Source organism: Scyliorhinus canicula, unplaced genomic scaffold (assembly GCF_902713615.1).
Source record: "Scyliorhinus canicula unplaced genomic scaffold, sScyCan1.1, whole genome shotgun sequence".
NCBI lineage: Eukaryota > Metazoa > Chordata > Chondrichthyes > Carcharhiniformes > Scyliorhinidae > Scyliorhinus > Scyliorhinus canicula.
Window position 1 is genome coordinate 1,478,499 of NW_024055760.1, and position 17,698 is coordinate 1,496,196.

The 17,698-nt window shown below is 46.9% G+C and overlaps 1 long non-coding RNA gene across 2 annotated transcripts; it reads right to left on the minus strand.

The window, feature by feature from the left end:
• Positions 1 to 267: 267 nt before the first annotated feature.
• LOC119960996 lies at positions 268 to 11,577 on the minus strand. 2 transcript variants are annotated; one of them, XR_005459570.1, is made up of 3 exons: positions 11,538 to 11,577; positions 9,650 to 9,806; positions 268 to 1,373 (listed from the first exon to the last, which is right to left on the minus strand). It is a non-coding gene; the product is annotated as an uncharacterized LOC119960996 (long non-coding RNA). The 2 variants fall into 2 exon arrangements; XR_005459571.1 differs by lacking the exon at positions 11,538 to 11,577 and adding an exon at positions 11,440 to 11,477.
• Between the last annotated feature and the right edge of the window lie 6,121 nt (positions 11,578 to 17,698).

Below are 17,698 nucleotides of genomic sequence, written 5' to 3' on the forward strand. Positions count from 1 at the left end.
GCTCATTCCAATTGCCCTTGAACAGCGTATCTTGTGAGGCTATTTCAGAGGGCACTTACCAAATCAACCACAAAATTACCGTGGCTCTGGAGTCACGTGTTGGCCAGGCCACATAAGGAGAGCAGATTTCCTGAAGGACATTAGTGAACCAGATTAGTTTTCACAACAATCAAGGGTGTTATCATTAGACTTTCAATTCAAGACTTTTATTCAGTTTCACCATCTGTCATGGGCAGATTCAATCCCAGATCCCCAGTATTCACCTGGGTCTCTGGATTACTCGCACAGTAACAATACCATTACGCCACTGCCCAGCCCACATATTCTTGACAGAATATGATGTTGAATGTTGTGTTCTGTGATCTTGTCTTGCAATGATTCTACAGAACTGCTGGGGAATTAGCCAGAACGATGATTTATTAATGTACACGTGGTAAGGTAACGATCAGAATGCTATACAGACTAAGTTATCACAGAGTTACATTAGACTCTCTTGGAACTAACCTAATGTGAGACTGGCCTCGTGTACGCCTTACAACCTTCTGCTGATAGCCAGATGTCACTTGACTGATGCCTGACGCCAACTACTGGTGGGAGGTCACACTGCTGAGTACATGTAATATTATATACAGGCTTATCACCACATCTCGTAACTTCTCAAAATTATCAAGTAATTTATTTTTTCAAACAAATTCTGATAGCTCTGCAGTTTCTGGAAACATTTTGGTTGATCGTGTTATGTTTTAAGATCGCATCTTTGCAATATAATTACCTAATATACCAATTCACTAATCATAATCAATGTTCACTGCTGAATAATCATTAATTTAATTATTGTTTTTTGCAATGAAATCAATACATAGTTAATATAGAAAAGGTACAGAAGATGAAATGGCTGCAGGAAGCCACATGTTTGAGGTATAAAAGGGCTTCCTTGACCTTGTTACTAATGACAGTGATTATACTATGAAAATAATAATTTTAAAACTAAATGTGATTACACATGCATACTTCCAGCTTCCTATATTACAACAGCGAATATGGTTCAAAAGTACTCCATTGGCTTTAAAACTTTAGGAGGTCTAGTGGTGGTGAGAGGTTTTACAGACATTTACATTTGTTCTAACTGTCCACAAAGTAGGATATCTAACAGTTGTGTCCTCACCAAAATTATTGATAAAGATTGAGTCTTAATTTTGTGTAATAACTAAGGTGTTGACACCATTTTGAATACACTGTGAAACTCCAGACACACCATATGCACAATGATTTGTTGTAAAACACAGCGAGTTGTTGTGATTTGGAATGCAATGTCCATAAATGGTGCTGGAATCTCATTGGACTGTAACTTCCAAAAGATAATTTGATACATTCTGAAAAAGAAAACAAGATAGTCAAACTATGGGATTAAATGTCTGGAATAAGAGCTGGAATGGGAAAAATAGGCCAAATAGACTCCTCTGTGCTCTAGCAGCCTTGTGTACATGTAAAGCGAGTGGTAACAACCTGGAACCTACTGCCTATGAGAGTAGGAGATGCAGAGATGATTGCAATAGGAAATTGGATGGGTACTGGGAGAAATAAACCAACGGGATTTTGGGGATAGAACGGGGCAATGGATAGACTGGCTTGCTCCACAGAGAGCCGACATGGTTTCAAATGGCTGAATGGCCCCATTCCCCAGCCTCCAGATGCTGTGATCTCAGGAGAGAAATTCAGCTGCTCCAGTCACTCCTACTAACTGGAGTCCCTCATCTCTGGTGCCATTCTAGCACAATGGTTAGTATTGTTGTTTCAAAGCAGCAGGGTCCCAGGTTCAATCCCAGTTTGGGAGTGTGCACATTCTCCCCGTGTCTGCATAGGTTTCCTCCGGGTGCTCCAGTTTCCTCCCACAAGTCCCGAATGATGGGCTTGTTAGGTGAATTGGACATCCTGAATTCTCCCTCGGTGTACCTGAACAGGCGCCAGAGTGTGGCGACGAGGGGCTTTTCATAGTAACTTCATTGCAGTGTTAATGTAAGCCTATTTGTGGCAATAAAGATGATTATCGTAAATGTCCTCTGCACCCTCTCGAAGAACATCGCCTCTTTCCTAAAGTGTGAGACCCGTATATATGGTTTCAGTCCAACTTGTGAAGAACCAGGGTTGGACTACACTGGGAGCTGTGTCAACATTGGTGATCTCCATTTAGAAAAAGGAAATAGAGGCACTGGATAAGGTGCAACAAAGATTCATAATATACAGAACTGAGAGCATTTAACACTCAGGAAAGGCTGGGGCTGCTTTTGTCTGAAAAAGCAAAGGCTGATGGGTGACCTGATGGAAATCTTTGGGTTTATGAAGGGATTCAATAATCCAATAGGAATTTCAATTGAAACCTCTTTACCCAGAGGGTGGTGAGAATGTGGAACTCACTCCACAGCGAGTGGTTGACGTGAAGAGCATGAATCCATTAGAACATACAGTGCGGTCCATCGAGTCTGCACCGACTCACTTAAGCCCTCACTTCTACCTTATCCCCATAACCCAATAACCCTTCCTATCCTTTTTGGTCACTAAGGGCAATTTAGCATGGCCAATCCACCTAACCTGCACATCTTTGGACTGTGGGAGGAAACCGGAGCACCCGGAAGAAACCCACGCACACTCGGGGAGGATGTGCAGACTCCGCACAGACAGTGACCCAAGCCGGAATCGAACCAGGGACCCTGGAGCTGTGAAGCAATTGTGCTATCCACAATGTTACCGTGCTGCTCTTCATGGCAATGTGGCATGACTTTGGGGGGTTTCCAAACAGAAATGGTAATGAAACATCTTCTAACCTCCAAACACCCTTTCACTCTTTGATCCTTGTGAAATGTGCAACCAGATATTCGCAAGAAGGCTCAGAGAGAATCAGCCGACTGGGGGAGAAGCCGTGAGACCGGCCAGTCCAGCAGAAAGAAACCCTCTGACCATCCCCATTGACCAACAGAATGAACAAAATGCAGTCCTGGATGTAATTGAGAACAGAAACAATAACAGCAGAATCCAATCCCTGTAATCAGTTGTGAACTTGTCGGTGTCTCAGAAAGTGCGATGAATTACAAAATCCCTTTGCACATTGAGGGCAGGTGAATGGACTCTCCCCAGTGTGAACTCCCTGGTGTGACTGCAGACGGCATAACCGAGTGAATCGCGCAAATACACGTAAACAGGTGTGAGATAGTCGGGATTATGGAGACATGGCTGGCCAATGACCAGGGATGGGAACTGAATATATTCACTGAGGACAAAGGAAAAGGCAGTGGAGTAACAGTGCCGGTTAAAGAGGAAATTAATCTTCCGGTGGTGGCTATGAGGGAGTGAGTCTCATATTCGGTGGCTCTCACTCCGGCCGGAATTTTGGACCTGGTTTCCCAACTTTCCGGAACTTTTGAGTGCTGGAAAAGACGGCCACAAAGCTGCTGATTTAAACGTGCGGAGCTGAATGGAAACAAAGAAGAGCAGAAAGCAGGAACAGGGCAGAGACAAAGTGGTTTGGGAGCTGACCCAGGAACAAAGATGGCTGACGTACGGACTGCGGACCAGACGATCCAAGCAGCGCTGGACAATATGCTGCAGGTCATAAAAGGAAGTTTTGAAGCAATGAAGCGGGATAACTTTGAACCGTTTCAGAAAGCGGTGGAGCAAGTGAACCAAAAACTAGAGGCCCAGGACAAAAAGGTCAAGGAGCTGGAGCAAGCGGTGGAGGAACAGGCGGACACACAAATGATCGCTACAATAGAAATAGATGGGTTCAAGGAGTGACACAAAGGCTGCTTGACAGACTTGAAGACTTGTAAAACAGAGCCCGCAGACAAAATCTGAGAATTATTGGCCTCCCGGAGGGGGCCGAAGGAGCGGACACCACGAGGTTTGTGACAGACCTGTTGCAGCAGCTGATGGGCTAACTCCTTCATGCGACCGCTGGAGCTGGATGGGGCACACAGAGTGCAGGTGAGGCAGCCATGACCGGGGGGGGAGGTTCCCCCCCACTCCCCCCCCCGACCAGTGGTGGTTAGGTTCCACAGGTTCACGGAGAAGGAGCGTGTCCTTCAGTGGGCAAAGAACACAAAGAGCTGTACATGGAACAACAATGTCCTGTGCATCTACCAGGACTTGAGTCAGGAGGTGGCCAGGCGATGAGCAGCCTTAAAACGAATTAAAGAGGTTTTGTTCAAAAAGCACGTGAAGTTCGGTCAGGTCTTCCATGCGCGGCTTTGGGACACGCACCAGAGCCAGCATTACTACATGTGGACCCCGATGTGGCGATGGAGTTCGCAAAGGATCAGGGACTGGCGCTGAACTGAGGACCCACGGACTGAAGCCAGAGACTGATTATTACTGTTTACCTGACTTCTATTTTTCTTGGACTGACTTTCTATTTTTTTGCTGCTTCACAGGTACTTTGTATTTTTTTTCGCTGCCTTTGGTTGCAATGGGCGAGGGGGAGATGGATGCTCCCTTTCTCGTTTCTTTCTGCTTTTTCTTTGTGTTATTTTCTTTTTGGAGCTTCCATCGTAACAGAAATGTGGCCGGGAAGCAATGGGGGTTAAAGGTATTTGATGCAGGGGGGTTACACGGGTACTGTGTTGCTGTGTTTTTCTTTTAATAATGCGCAGAAAGGGGTAATTGGTATCACTGATCTGTTTACACAACTGGAACAGCATTACAGCTGGAGCGGTCTCGGTTCTTTGTTTGATTGCCCTTTTTTGTTTGATCTTCCTTACTTCAGAGAGACTACTCGAGCAGGACAGACCGGTGGAATTGGTGTGGGTGGGTGGGTGGGTGGGGGGATGAGCTCAAGGGAACAATGGGAGCGAGACAAGTGGGCGCCGGAGAGATGAGTCACCAGGCTTGCAGGAAGTTAGTCAAGGAAGTCAGGTGGGGGGTATACATACAGCCAGTACATGGCAGGGGTCAGGTTACAGAGGGTTGTTGTTGCTGGGGGCGGGGGTGAAGCTATTCTGCTGACATGGGAGGGATATAAATTATGTAGCACAGAGGAGGTCAGGGGTGGGAACTGCCAGGAGGCGAACTGGGAGGGGCGCAGCACATGGGCCGGGGACGGGCTCAAGAAGGGTTATGGTTGACCGGTATGGGGGGGGGGGGGGGGGGGGGGGCAGGTGCCCTCCAACCAGGCTGATCAATGGGAATATCAGAGGACTAAATGGGCCAGTCAAGAGGGCACCTGTGTTCGCACATTTGCGGGCTCGAAAGGCGGACGTAATCATGCTGCAGGAGACACATCTGGAAGTGACTGACCAGACCAGACTAAGGAAGGGCTGGATTAGTCAGGTCTTCCACTCGGGCTTGGACTCTAAGTCCAGGGGGGTGGCAAATTTTTTGGGGTGGAGGACAAGTGCGCTAGATGCGCGGGGAGGACCAGTGAATCACGTCCACATGTTTTGGGCAAAACCTAGGAGATACTGGGAGGGATTTGCGGACGTCATGTCCCAGATACTGAAAACTAGGGTAGTGATGAGTCCAGTGGTGGCAATTTTTGGGGTCTCAGAAGACCCGGGGGTCCAGGAGGAGAATGAGGCCGACGTCTTGGCCTTTGCTTCCCTGGTAGCCCAGCGACGGATACTGCTGGCATGGAGGGACTCAAAGCCCCCGAAGTATGGCTCTCGGGCATGTTGAGCTTTCTTGGTCTGGAAAAAATTAAGTTTGCCTTCAGAGGATCTGTATTAGGGTTCGCCCGAAGATGGCAGCCATTCATCGGCTTCTTTGCGGGGAATTGAACGTCAGTCAGCCGGGGGGGGGGGGGGGGGGGGGGGGGGGGGGAGGGGTAGAATAGGGGGGATATAAATAGGCGGGTACTGTTTATGAGAGAGGATGGGTCATTTGCACTGTGTTTTTGTTGATATTTGCACATTATTGTACACTGCAACTGTTCACAATGCCAAACATACCTCCATAAAATTATTTATTTAAAAAAAAAGGAAATTAAGGCAATAGTGAGGAAGGATATCAGCTCTGACAATGTGGAATCTGTATGGGTGGAGCTGAGAAACACCAAGGGGCAAAAAAATTAGTGGGCATCATATATAGACCCCAAACTGCAGTGATGATGTTGGGAATGGCACAAAACAGGAAATTAGGCTGACTGCATAAGAGGCAACAAAGAAATGGTGTTGGGGAAATTGATGGGATTGAAGGCTGATAAATCCCCAGGGCCTGATAATCTGCATCCCAAAGTACTTAAGTTCTAGAAATAGTGGATGCACTGGTGGTCATCTTCCAGGATTCTATAGACTCTGGAACAATTCCTGCAGATTGGAGGATGGTTTATGCAACTCACTATTTAAAAAGGGAGGTGGAGACAACACAGGGAATTATAGACCAGTAAGCCTGACATTGACAGTGGGGAAATTTTGAGAATCCATTATCAAAGATTTTAAAGCAAAGCACTCAGAAAACAGTGGCAGGATCGGACAGAGTCAGCATGGATTTATGAAGGGGAAATCATGCTTGACAAATCTACTGGAATTCTTCGAGGATGTAACTGGTAGAGTTGATGAGGGGGAGCCAGTGGATGTGGTATATTTGGACTTTCAGATGACTTTTGACATATTCCCGCATAAGATATTAATGTGTAAAATTAAAGCACAGGGGATTAGTGGTAGTGTATCGAGATAGATAGAAAACTGGTTGGTGGACAGGAAACAAAGAGTAGGAATTAATGGATCTTTTTCAAATTGGCAGGCAGTGACTAGTGGGGTACCGCTGGGATCAGTGCTAGGGCCCCAGATATTCCCAAGATATATAAATGATTTTAGTTTTCAAATTTAAAGTACACAATTCTATTTTTCCAATGAAGTGTCAATTTAGCGTGGCCAGTTCACCTACCCTGCACATCTTTGGTGTTATGGGGTGAGACTTACGCAAAATCGAGGAGAACTTGTCTCCATAGACAATCACCCGGGCAGGATTGAACTCTGGTCCTCAGCACCGTGCGGCAGCCGTGCTAACCACTGCACCACTTATATATTAACAATTTAGATGAGGGAACAAAATGCAATATCTCCAAATTTGCAGATGACACAACTTGGGTGGGAGGGTGAGCTGTGAGGAGGTTGCAGAGATCCTTCAGTGTGATTTGTCAAGTTGAGTGAGTGGGCAAATGAAGGCAGATACAGTATAATTTGGAGAAATGCAAGGTTATCCACATTGGTTGCAAAAATGAGAAGGCAGGCTATTATCTGAACGGCCATAGATTAGGAGAGGGGAATGTGCAACGCGATCTGGGTATCCTCGGACACCAGTCACTGAAGGTAAACATGCAGCTACAGCAGGCGGTAAAGAAGGCAAATAGTAGCCTTCATGGCGAGCGGGTTCGAGTACAGGAGCAGGAATATCTTGCTGTCATTATACAGGGCCTTGGAGAGGCCATACCTGGAATATTGTGAGCAATTTTGGTCTCCTTATCTGAGGAAGGATGTTCTTGCTTGGGTGGAAGTGCAGCGAAGGTTTACCAGACTGATTCCTGGGATGGTGGGACTAATGTATGAGAGATTGAATCAGTTAGGATTGTATTCGCTGGAGTTCAGAAGAATGGGGGATCTCATTGAAACCTATAATATTCCAACAGGACTTGACAGGGTCGATGCAGGAAAGATTCTCCCGATGGTGGGAATGTACAGAACCAGAGGTCACAGTCTGAGGATACGGGGTAGACCATTTAGACAAAGATGAGGAGAATTTTCTTCACCCAGACAGAATTTGTTACCACAGGAAATAGTTGAGGCCAATACATTGCATGCTTTCATAGAACATAGAACAGTACAGCACAGAACAGGCCCTTCGGCCCTCAATGTTGTGCCGAGCCATGATCACCCCACTCAAACCCACGTATCCACCCTATACCCACAACCCAACAACTCCCCCCTTAACCTTACTTTTTAGGACACTACGGGCAATTTAGCATGGCCAATCCACCTAACCCGCACATCTTTGGACTGTGAGAGGAAACCGGAGCACCCGGAGGAAACCCACGCACACACGGGGAGGACGTGCAGACTCCGCACAGACAGTGACCCAGCCGGGAATCGAACCTGGGACCCTGGAGCTGTAAAGCATTTATGCTAACCACCATGCTACCGTGCTGCCCCAAGAAGCAGTTAGATATAGCACTGAAGGTGAAGGGGGTCAAAGGATGTAGAGGAGAAAGCGGGATTAAGCTATTGAGTTGGATGATGAGCCATGATCATAATGAATGGCAGAGCAGGTGCAAAGGGCCAAATGGCCTCTTCCTGCTCCTATTTTCTATGTTTCTACGTAATCCCTTCCCACACTAAGAGCAGGTGAATGACCTCTCCCCAGTGTGAACTTGCTGGTGTATCTGCAGACTGGATAACTGTGTGAATCCATTCCCACAGAGGGAGCAGATGAATGGCCTCTAACCAGTGTGAATTCGCTGATGTCTCTGCAGGGTGGATGAACTAACAAATACCTTCCCACTCTGTGAGCAGGTGAACGGCCTCTCCCCAGTGTGAACTCGCTGATGGTTCCGAAGATTGGATGAATTATTGAATCCCCTCCCACACTGAGAGCAGGTGAATGGCTTCTCCCCAGTGTGAACTCGCTGGTGTGCATGCAGACTGGATAACTGAGTGAATCCCTTCCCACAGGGAGAGCAGGTGAATGGCCACTCCCCAGTGTGAACTCGCTGATGTGTCCTTAGGTTGGACGAAGAACTGAATCCCTTCCCACACTGAGAGCAGGTGAATGGCTTCTCCCCAGTGTGAACTCGCTGGTGTGCATGCAGACTGGATAACTGAGTGAATCCCTTCCCACAGGGAGAGCAGGTGAATGGCCACTCCCCAGTGTGAACTCGCTGATGTGTCCTTAGGTTGGACGAAGAACTGAATCCCTTCCCACACTGAGAGCAGGTGAATGGCCTCTCCCCAGTGTGAACTCGCTGGTGTGTATGCAGACTGGATAACTGAGTGAATCCCTTCCTACAGTGAGAGCAGGTGAATGGCCTCTCCCCAGTGTGAACTCGCTGATGTCTCCGTAGGTTGGACGAAGAACTGAATCCCATCCCACACTGGGAGCAGGTGAATGGCTTCTCCCCAGTGTGAACTCGCTGGTGTGTATGCAGACTGAATAAGTGAGTGAATCCCATCCCACACTGAGAGCAGGTGAATGGCTTCTCCCCAGTGTGAACTCGCTGGTGTGACTGCAGGTTAAACAAGTGCGTGAATCCCTTCCCACACTGAGAGCAGGTGAATGGCCTCTCCCCAGTGTGAACTCGCTGGTGTGCCTGCAGGTGAGATAACCGAATGAATCCATTCCCACACTGAGAGCAGGTGAAAGGCCTCTCCCCAGTGTGACTGCGGCGATGAGTCTCCAGCACAGATGGGGCTCTGAATCCCTTCCCACAGTCAGCACATTTCCACGGTTTCTCCATGTTTTGGGTCTCCTCGTGTCTCTCCAGATTGGACAATCAGTGGAAGCCTTGTCTATACACAGAACATGTTCACTGTCTCTCCTCACTGTGAATGGTGTGATGTTTTTTGCAGGCTGTGTAACAGGTTAAAGCTCTTTCCACAGTCAGTTCACTGGAATTCTCTCACTCGGGTGTGTGTTGTGTGGGTCTCGGTGCTTCTCCAGTCACACTCACGTTTAAAATCTTTTGAAGCCGACAGATCGGACAAATCTCCTTCTCCCCGATGATATTCAGAGTCCGATGATATTCAGATCAGAAGGAACAGAGTGAGTTTGTCACATTGAAATGTGATGTTTGAGATTTCTGTCTATAATTCCTCCTCTTCTTATATCTTTTTAAAAAAAATTAGAAAAGTCATAATTGTTAGTGCAGGATAGAAATTCAGAGCAGACAATTCTTGTTCCGATGGAATATCATTTCCTCTCTCGTTCGCCAAAAGCTGTAAATCTCCATCACACACAATCTCCCTCTATTCTCACTCTGCTGCATCTAATATTCACCCTCCCAATTCTCCTGAAGGCACTAATTCATGTTGATTGACAGATCCAAGCTCAGCTCACTGCTTCCTGACCAGGACACAGAGATTAGAATAGGAGTAAGACTAGGCCATTCGGCCCACCGAGTCTGCTCAACCGTTCAATGAGATCCTTGGCCGATCTACCTCAGCACCATTTTCCCACACGGTCCCCATATCCCTCAATATCTTCAATATCTAGAAACCTATCAATATTTGTCTTGAACATACCTGATGACTGAGGCTGCACATTCCTCTGGGGTAGAGAATTCCAAAGCTTCACCACATTTGTGAGTGAAAAAAATCCCTCATAGAACATAGACTGCAGAAGGAGGCCATTCGGCCCATTGAGTCTGCACCGACCCACTTCCACCCTGTCCCCGTAACCCAATACCCCTCCTAACCTTTTTTTGGGTTACTGAGGGCAATTTTTTGGTCCCTTAGGACAATTTAGCATGGCCAATCCACCTAACCTGCACGTCTTTGGATTGTGGGAGGAAACTGGAGCACCCGGAGGAATCCCATGCAGACGCGGGGAGAACGTGCAGACTCCATGCAGACAATGACCCAGCAGGGAATCGAACCTGGGATCCTGGCGCTGTGAAGCCATAGTGGTATCCACTTGTGCGATCGTGCTGCCCTCACATCTCATCTCAGCTTGCATTCTGTTTTCCTGCCTGAACCCCATAACCCTTAACTCCATTCTCAATCAAATATCTATCAAACTCGTGTTTGAATATATTCAATGACCCCCCCCAGACTCCGCTGCTCCCTGTGGAAATGAAATCCAAAGACTAACCTTCAGAACATAATATTCTTTATTAGTGTCACAGGTAGGCTTACATTAACACTGCATTGAAGCTACTGTGAAAAGCCCCTCATCGCCACACTGTTCGGGTACACAGAGGGAGAATTCAGAATGTCCAATTCAGCTCACAAGCATGTCTTTCAGGACTTGTGGGAGGAAACCAGAGTACCAGGAGGAAACCCACGCAGTCACAGGAGAACATGCAGATTCCACACAGACAGTGACCCAAGCCAGGAATCGAACCCATGTCCCTGTTGTTGTAAAGCAACAGTGCTAACCACTGTGCGATCATGCTGCTACATTAGATATATCTCTGCCCAATATAAATTTACTGTCCCTGAAATGTCAGCCATATCCTGGGGAAACCAGCCCTTTAGTTGTGAACGTTGGGAAAGAGACAATCCTTTTAGCCAGACAAATAAATGAATCAAACTGAGGGACACTGCAGACTGGCTGTGATTGCTGCCTCGGGACTGATTGCTGCCTCGGGCACTGGGACCTGGCCGGGTGAGACTATGAACCCTGACCCATTACAGACGCCCCGCGCTCACGCATGCGCGCCGCTCCATTTGAATCAAGATGGCGGCTGTTGATTGGGCATGTTATCGGGAAAAGACCCGAAGCTACAAACGCAGGACCTACTGGTACTTATTCCTGGTTTAGGGCCTTCACGCAGTGTTTAGAAACTCTCTCTCTCCAGAGTGGGCGCCATCGCTTCCTCCAGATTTCCGCATCCTCACCCGCTGCCCATGAGACAAAGAAGCATCTCTTTCCCAGGCGCCATCACACCGCGCATGCTCCAACTACTCCAGGCAATGCGCCTGCGCACTGCTGCCCTGCAGTGTCGATAGGGGACATTGACCACCGCGGGGAATGCCGGGGAATGCACGCGCCATTGATCATCCCAATTAGTAAATAGTGATTTTTGTTTGCTATGATGTGAAGATTGGGCGAGTGGGATAAAAATCATACATAAATCCAAGTGCATGATGGACTGGGGTTGTGTTCATTGCTTTCTGTAGTTTCTGATGGTCTTGGGCTGAGCAGTTCCCACAGCAGGCTGTGATGCAGTCAGATAGGATGTTTTCCTATCATGTTTTCCTGCATCTGTAAAAATTGTAAGACTCAACGTGGACAAGCTGGATTTCCATAGTTTCCTGAGGAAGTATAGGCGCTGTTATGCTTTCTTGGTCGTAGCGTCGATGTGTGAAGCCCTATCCAGTGCGAGGGAAATCAATTTGTGTATCCATTTTAGCATGGCCAATCCACCTACCCTGCACGTCTTTGTAGCTGAGATCCACACAGGCACAGGGAGAACAATTTATGTATCCTTAATGAACATCAATATGCAGAGAGAAAGATGAAAGGCCTTCAAACATCTCACTTGGGACAGAACTGTCTGAAACTCGAAACAGGATCTTCAGGAGATCTGAAATTTAATAAATTTCGAGTACCCAATTAATTTTTCCAATTAAGGGGCAATTTAGCGTGGCCAATCCACCTAATATGCACGGCAGCAGGGTAGCATGGTGGTTAGCATAAATGCTTCACAGCTCCAGGGTCCCAGGTTCGATTCCCGGCTGGGTCACTGTCTGTGTGGAGTCTGCACGTCCTCCCCCTATGTGCATGGGTTTTCTCCGGGTGCTCCGGTTTCCTCCCACAGTCCAAAGATGTGCGGGTTAGGTGGATTGGCCATGCTAAATTGCCCATAGTGTCCTAATAAAAGTAAGGTTAAGGGGGGGGGGGTTGTTGGGTTACGGGTATAGGGTGGATACGTGGGTTTGAGTAGGGTGATCATGGCTCGGCACAACATTGAGGGCCGAAGGGCCTGTTCTGTGCTGTACTGTTCTATGTTCTATGTTCTATCTTTGAGTTGTGGGGGGAAACCCACGCAAACATGGTGGGTGGGTGGGGGGGGATGTGCAAACTCCACATGGATAGTGACCCAGAGCCGGGATTCGAACCTGGGTTCTCAGCGCCGTAAGTAGCAATGATAACCTCTGTGCTGCCCACCCATGTCTCATTCTTAAAGTGTGTCACCTCGTTCTAGTCTTTCCCATGGATCCAAACTACAGTGGACTTTTTGGGTACGGACATTTCCATTGCGGGACACTAAATTAGAATTACAATTAGAACAGTACAGCACAGAACAGGGAGGTATGTTCCAGGAGAAATTAGTTGTTAAGCAGATGTTGGTCCAGCATTGCAATAGAATACAGCATTGTTTGATTAACAAGTATATCCGTTGAGTATTTCAAGCGACCAAGGTGTTCCAGAATATTTTTTGGTAGAATTACAGGATTGTCATTCACTGACAATGGAGGAACGGGTATATATGTCCAACTCAGAATGATATGTGACTGGAAGTGATTGTGTCTGTCCACACTGGTGCCTTCGTCTTTGTTGCTGGTGGAGTGACAGGTTCTGTTAATCTCCTGGCAAACTCTTGTGTAGGTTCAGAGCTGATGGCAGGTACCTTTCCCTGAAGGATATTAACACACAGTTGGGTTTTTACAATAATCCAGCAGTTTCATGGTCTCCTTTTCTCCTGCTGGTCCCATAGATTCTGCCCAATTTCACAACCTGTCTCCTTGTTTTTGTGGCCTCTCTCTTATGCTCCCTTTTTGCTTTCAGAAGGCCATATAATAAGAAGTGGAAAATTTAAAACAGATTTGAGGAGAAACTACTTCTCCCAAGGGTTGTGAATCTGTGGAATTTGCTATCCCAGATGCAGGGACAGTGAGTAAATTTAAGGAGGAGTTAGACAGATTTTTAAGTGGTAATGGTTTGAAGGTTTATGGAGAAAAGGCAGGATAGTGGAGTTGAGGTCATGATGGGATCAGCCATGATCACATTGATGTGTTTAGGCTCGGGAGGCTGAATTGCCTATTCAATCTCCTGGGTCATGTGTTCCATGGAGGAGATGCTCTAGCTGATTTTGCAATCCAACTCTTAGTCTGTAGCATTAAAGGTGACAGATGAGGTATATCTGGATTTCCAGAAAGCCTTTGACAAGGTGCCACACAAAAGGTTGCTGCATAAGATAAGATGCATGGCATTAAGGGTAAAGTAGTAGCATGGATAGAGGATTGGTTAATTAATAGAAAGCAAAGAGTTGGGATAAATGGGTGTTTCTCTGGTTGGCAATCAGTAGCTAGTGGTGTCCCTCAGGGATCCGTGTTGGGCCCACAATTGTTCACAATTTACATTGATGATTTGGAGTTGGGGACCAAGGGCAATGTGTCCAAGTTTGCAGATGACACTAAGATGAGTGGTAAAGCGAAAAGTGCAGAGGATACTGGAAGTCTGCAGAGGGATTTGGATAGGTTAAGTGAATGGGCTCGGGTCTGGCAGATGGAATACAATGTTGACAAATGTGAGGTTATCCATTTTGGTAGGAATAACAGCAAACGGGATTATTATTTAAACGATAAAATATTAAAGCATGCCGCTGTTCAGAGAGACTTGGGTGTGCTAGTGCATGAGTCACAGAAGGTTGGTTTACAAGTGCAACAGGTGATTAAGAAGGCAAATGGAATTTTGTCCTTCATTGCTAGAGGGATGGAGTTTAAGGCTAGGGAGGTTATGTTGCAATTGTATAAGGTGTTAGTGCGGCCACACCTGGAGTATTGTGTTCAGTTTTGGTCTCCTTACTTGAGAAAGGACGTACTGGCGCTGGAGGGTGTGCAGAGGAGATTCACTAGGTTAATCCCAGAGCTGAAGGGGTTGGATTATGAGGAGAGGTTGAGTAGACTGGGACTGTACTCGTTGGAATTTAGAAGGATGAGGGGGGATCTAATATAAACATTTAAAATTATGAAGGGAATAGATAGGATAGATGCGGGCAGGTTGTTTCCACTGGCGGGTGACAGCAGAACTAGGGGGCATAGCCTCAAAATAAGGGGAAGTAGATTTAGAACTGAGTTTAGGAGGAACTTCTTCACCCAAAGGGTTGTGAATCTATGGAATTCCTTGCCCAGTGAAGCAGTTGAGGCTCCTTCATTACATGTTTTTAAGGTAAAGATAGATAGTTTTTTGAAGAATAAAGGGATTAAGGGTTATGGTGTTCGGGCCGGAAAGTGGAGCTGAGTCCACAAAAGATCAGCCATGATCTCATTGAATGGCGGAGCAGGCTCGAGGGGCCAGATGGCCTACTCCTGCTCCTAGTTCTTATGTTCTTATGAGGAATATATCAGCCAGAATGGCGGATCAGACTCACTTATAATAATAATGGGCCAAATGGCCTAATTCTGCTTATAAATGTTATGAACTGTGTTTCTTACTCTCAAAGTGAGTGAATCCTTTGCTGTTTCTCCTCTGGGCCCCATCTCCACTATTATTGTCTGATTGTCCCAGTGAGACTCTCACTGTTATTATTGGACAATCAACGATTGTCTCAGCCTGTGGCCGCTCTCACCATCTGTCACCGTCACAATGCCCGGGTGATTGACGGCAGCTTTCGACCAATTGGAAGAGGAGGGGCGGGACTGGAGGCCCGACAGGGAGCGGCTGGTCCTCCAACCAATCGGAGTGAATGAGGGGTTGGACTGGGCTTGATTGAAGCATGCGCAGTATGGGTCATGGCGATGGACAGCGGCTCCTTGTTGAGATCTAAAATCGGTCAGGAGGGAGCGAAGAAGCACGTGGTGGGCAGGCGTAAACATGTTGTGTGAGCCGCAAACCTGGGAAAAGAGCTTACCGGATCCAATTTGTACCGAGCGGGGCTGCAGATTCTCATGTTAGGGCCGGGTGAACGGCCACCATCTTTATTGGGGGAAAGCTCACCAGGGCGAATGTGGAGCCGCCATCTTTGTTGGAGGCAATGTTTTAAAAAAAAAGAATAATCCTTAACGTCACAATGAAGTTACTGTGAAAATCCCCTATCGCCACATTCCGGCGCCTGTTCGGGTCACTGAGGGAGAATTCAGAATGTCCAAATTACCTAACATCACATCTTCACACTCTGCACAGACAGTGACCTTAGGCAAGAATCGAAGCTAGGACCCTGATGCTGTGAAGCAACAGTGCCAACCACTATGCTACCGTAGATTGGCCACGCTTAATTACTCCTTAATGTCCAGGGATGTGCAGGTTAGGTTCTTGGTTATGGGGATAAGGCGGGTGGACGAGGGAATGTAAATGGGTAGAGCGCTCATTCGAAGGGTTGGTGCAGACTCAATGGGCCGAATGCCCTCCTTCTGCACTGTTCGGGTACACAGAGGGAGAATTCAGAATGTCCAACTCTCCTAACAGCATGTCTTTTGGATGTGTTGAAGGAGGTGATTGTTTTGGGAGGTATTTGTTACCCTACGTTCAGAATGAAGCCAACCATCAATCTACATTAGCCTTTGAGTCCCAACGTCTTATTGTTGAAGCAGAGCAGGAAGAGAAGAGAAAGACGTTCTGCTTTTCAGTTCTCACTACCTCCTGGGCTATTCTCCTCCATGTGTCCAGAGATCTATGATTGTGTCCAGTCACATGAAGAACCATGTCAAATCTCTCAACCTACCCCGAGTAAACATCATCCTCGAATAGAGGGACTGCTGATGACATGGAGGGGCAAAGTGTAGCAGGGAGTATGAGCATTCATCCTGGAGCAGGAGGAGCGATGCTGTGAATTTCTATCCTGGACTGACGGTGATTAACTTTGGAAAATCCTTTTACAGGGGGTTAGAAAGCGAGGATTTACGCAAAGCAAACTCAAACCAAGAATAGGTTTACTTAGAACATAGAACAGTACAGCACAGAACAGGCCCTTCGGCCCTCGATGTTGTGCCGAGCAATGATCACCCTACTTAAACCCATGTAACCTGTATACCCGTAACCCAACAATCCCCCCATTAACCTTACACTACGGGCAATTTAGCATGGCCAATCCACCTAACCCGCACATCTTTGGACTGTGGGAGGAAACCGGAGCACCCGGAGGAAACCCATGCACACACGGGGAGGACGTGCAGACTCCACACAGACAGTGACCCAGCCGGGAATCGAACCTGGGACCCTGGAGCTGTGAAGCATTGATGCTAACCACCATGCTACCGTGAGGCCCCTTTTCTTTCCTGAATTTCTTGTTTGGACTGACAAAGATGGCTTTTGCAACTTTCATTTTCAGGGTATTAGAAAAGGATTTACAGGCAGGAAACACAAGCGAACCCTGACATCAAACTCCTACAGCATCACTCAATTCATCAGGACCAGGATATTATTGCACTTTCAGTGTAAGCATTGAGTTCCAAGTCATTACCACTCAGTGTAAAATTTCTGCCTCATATCACCCTGTAGATCTTGCTCCAAATCTTAAATCTGTGTCCTGAAATCCTTTTTTGCAATTAGCTGGAAGGAGCAGCGTTTCTTTAACTACTTTACCGAGACCAATCAGAAACTTGTACCTCTATCAATCTCCGTTCCCCCAAGGAGAACAACCGCAATTTCTCCAACCTAACATTGCAACTAAAATCCCTCATTCCTGGAACTATTCTGTTAAGTTTCCCCTGCACTCTCTCAAGGACCGTCACATCCTCCATAATATATGGTTTGCACAGATCCAGATGTTCTGACTTCCTGTCTGTGATGTCATCACGCACCGACACTTGCACGGTGACATCACCCCCCGTTCCCCGGATATTTCCTCAACTAGGAAACTTTTCCTCCGACTCCAGAGTTGCTGATATCTTTCCAGCTTTAGGCTACAGTGGGACATTTTAATATTGAAAACAATGAAATTGCTTCACAGCTGAGTATTTCTAAGCATTTCTCAACAATTTTGAGCTTTTAGTGCTCTGCTCTGTTACCTGTGAGGGGTTCCATGTCTCTGGAGCTGGTGTGACTCTCAAAAAACAATGCAAAACACCCGTGGAGGGTGAGGGCTACCAGCTTTCGACATATAAAATTCATTCTT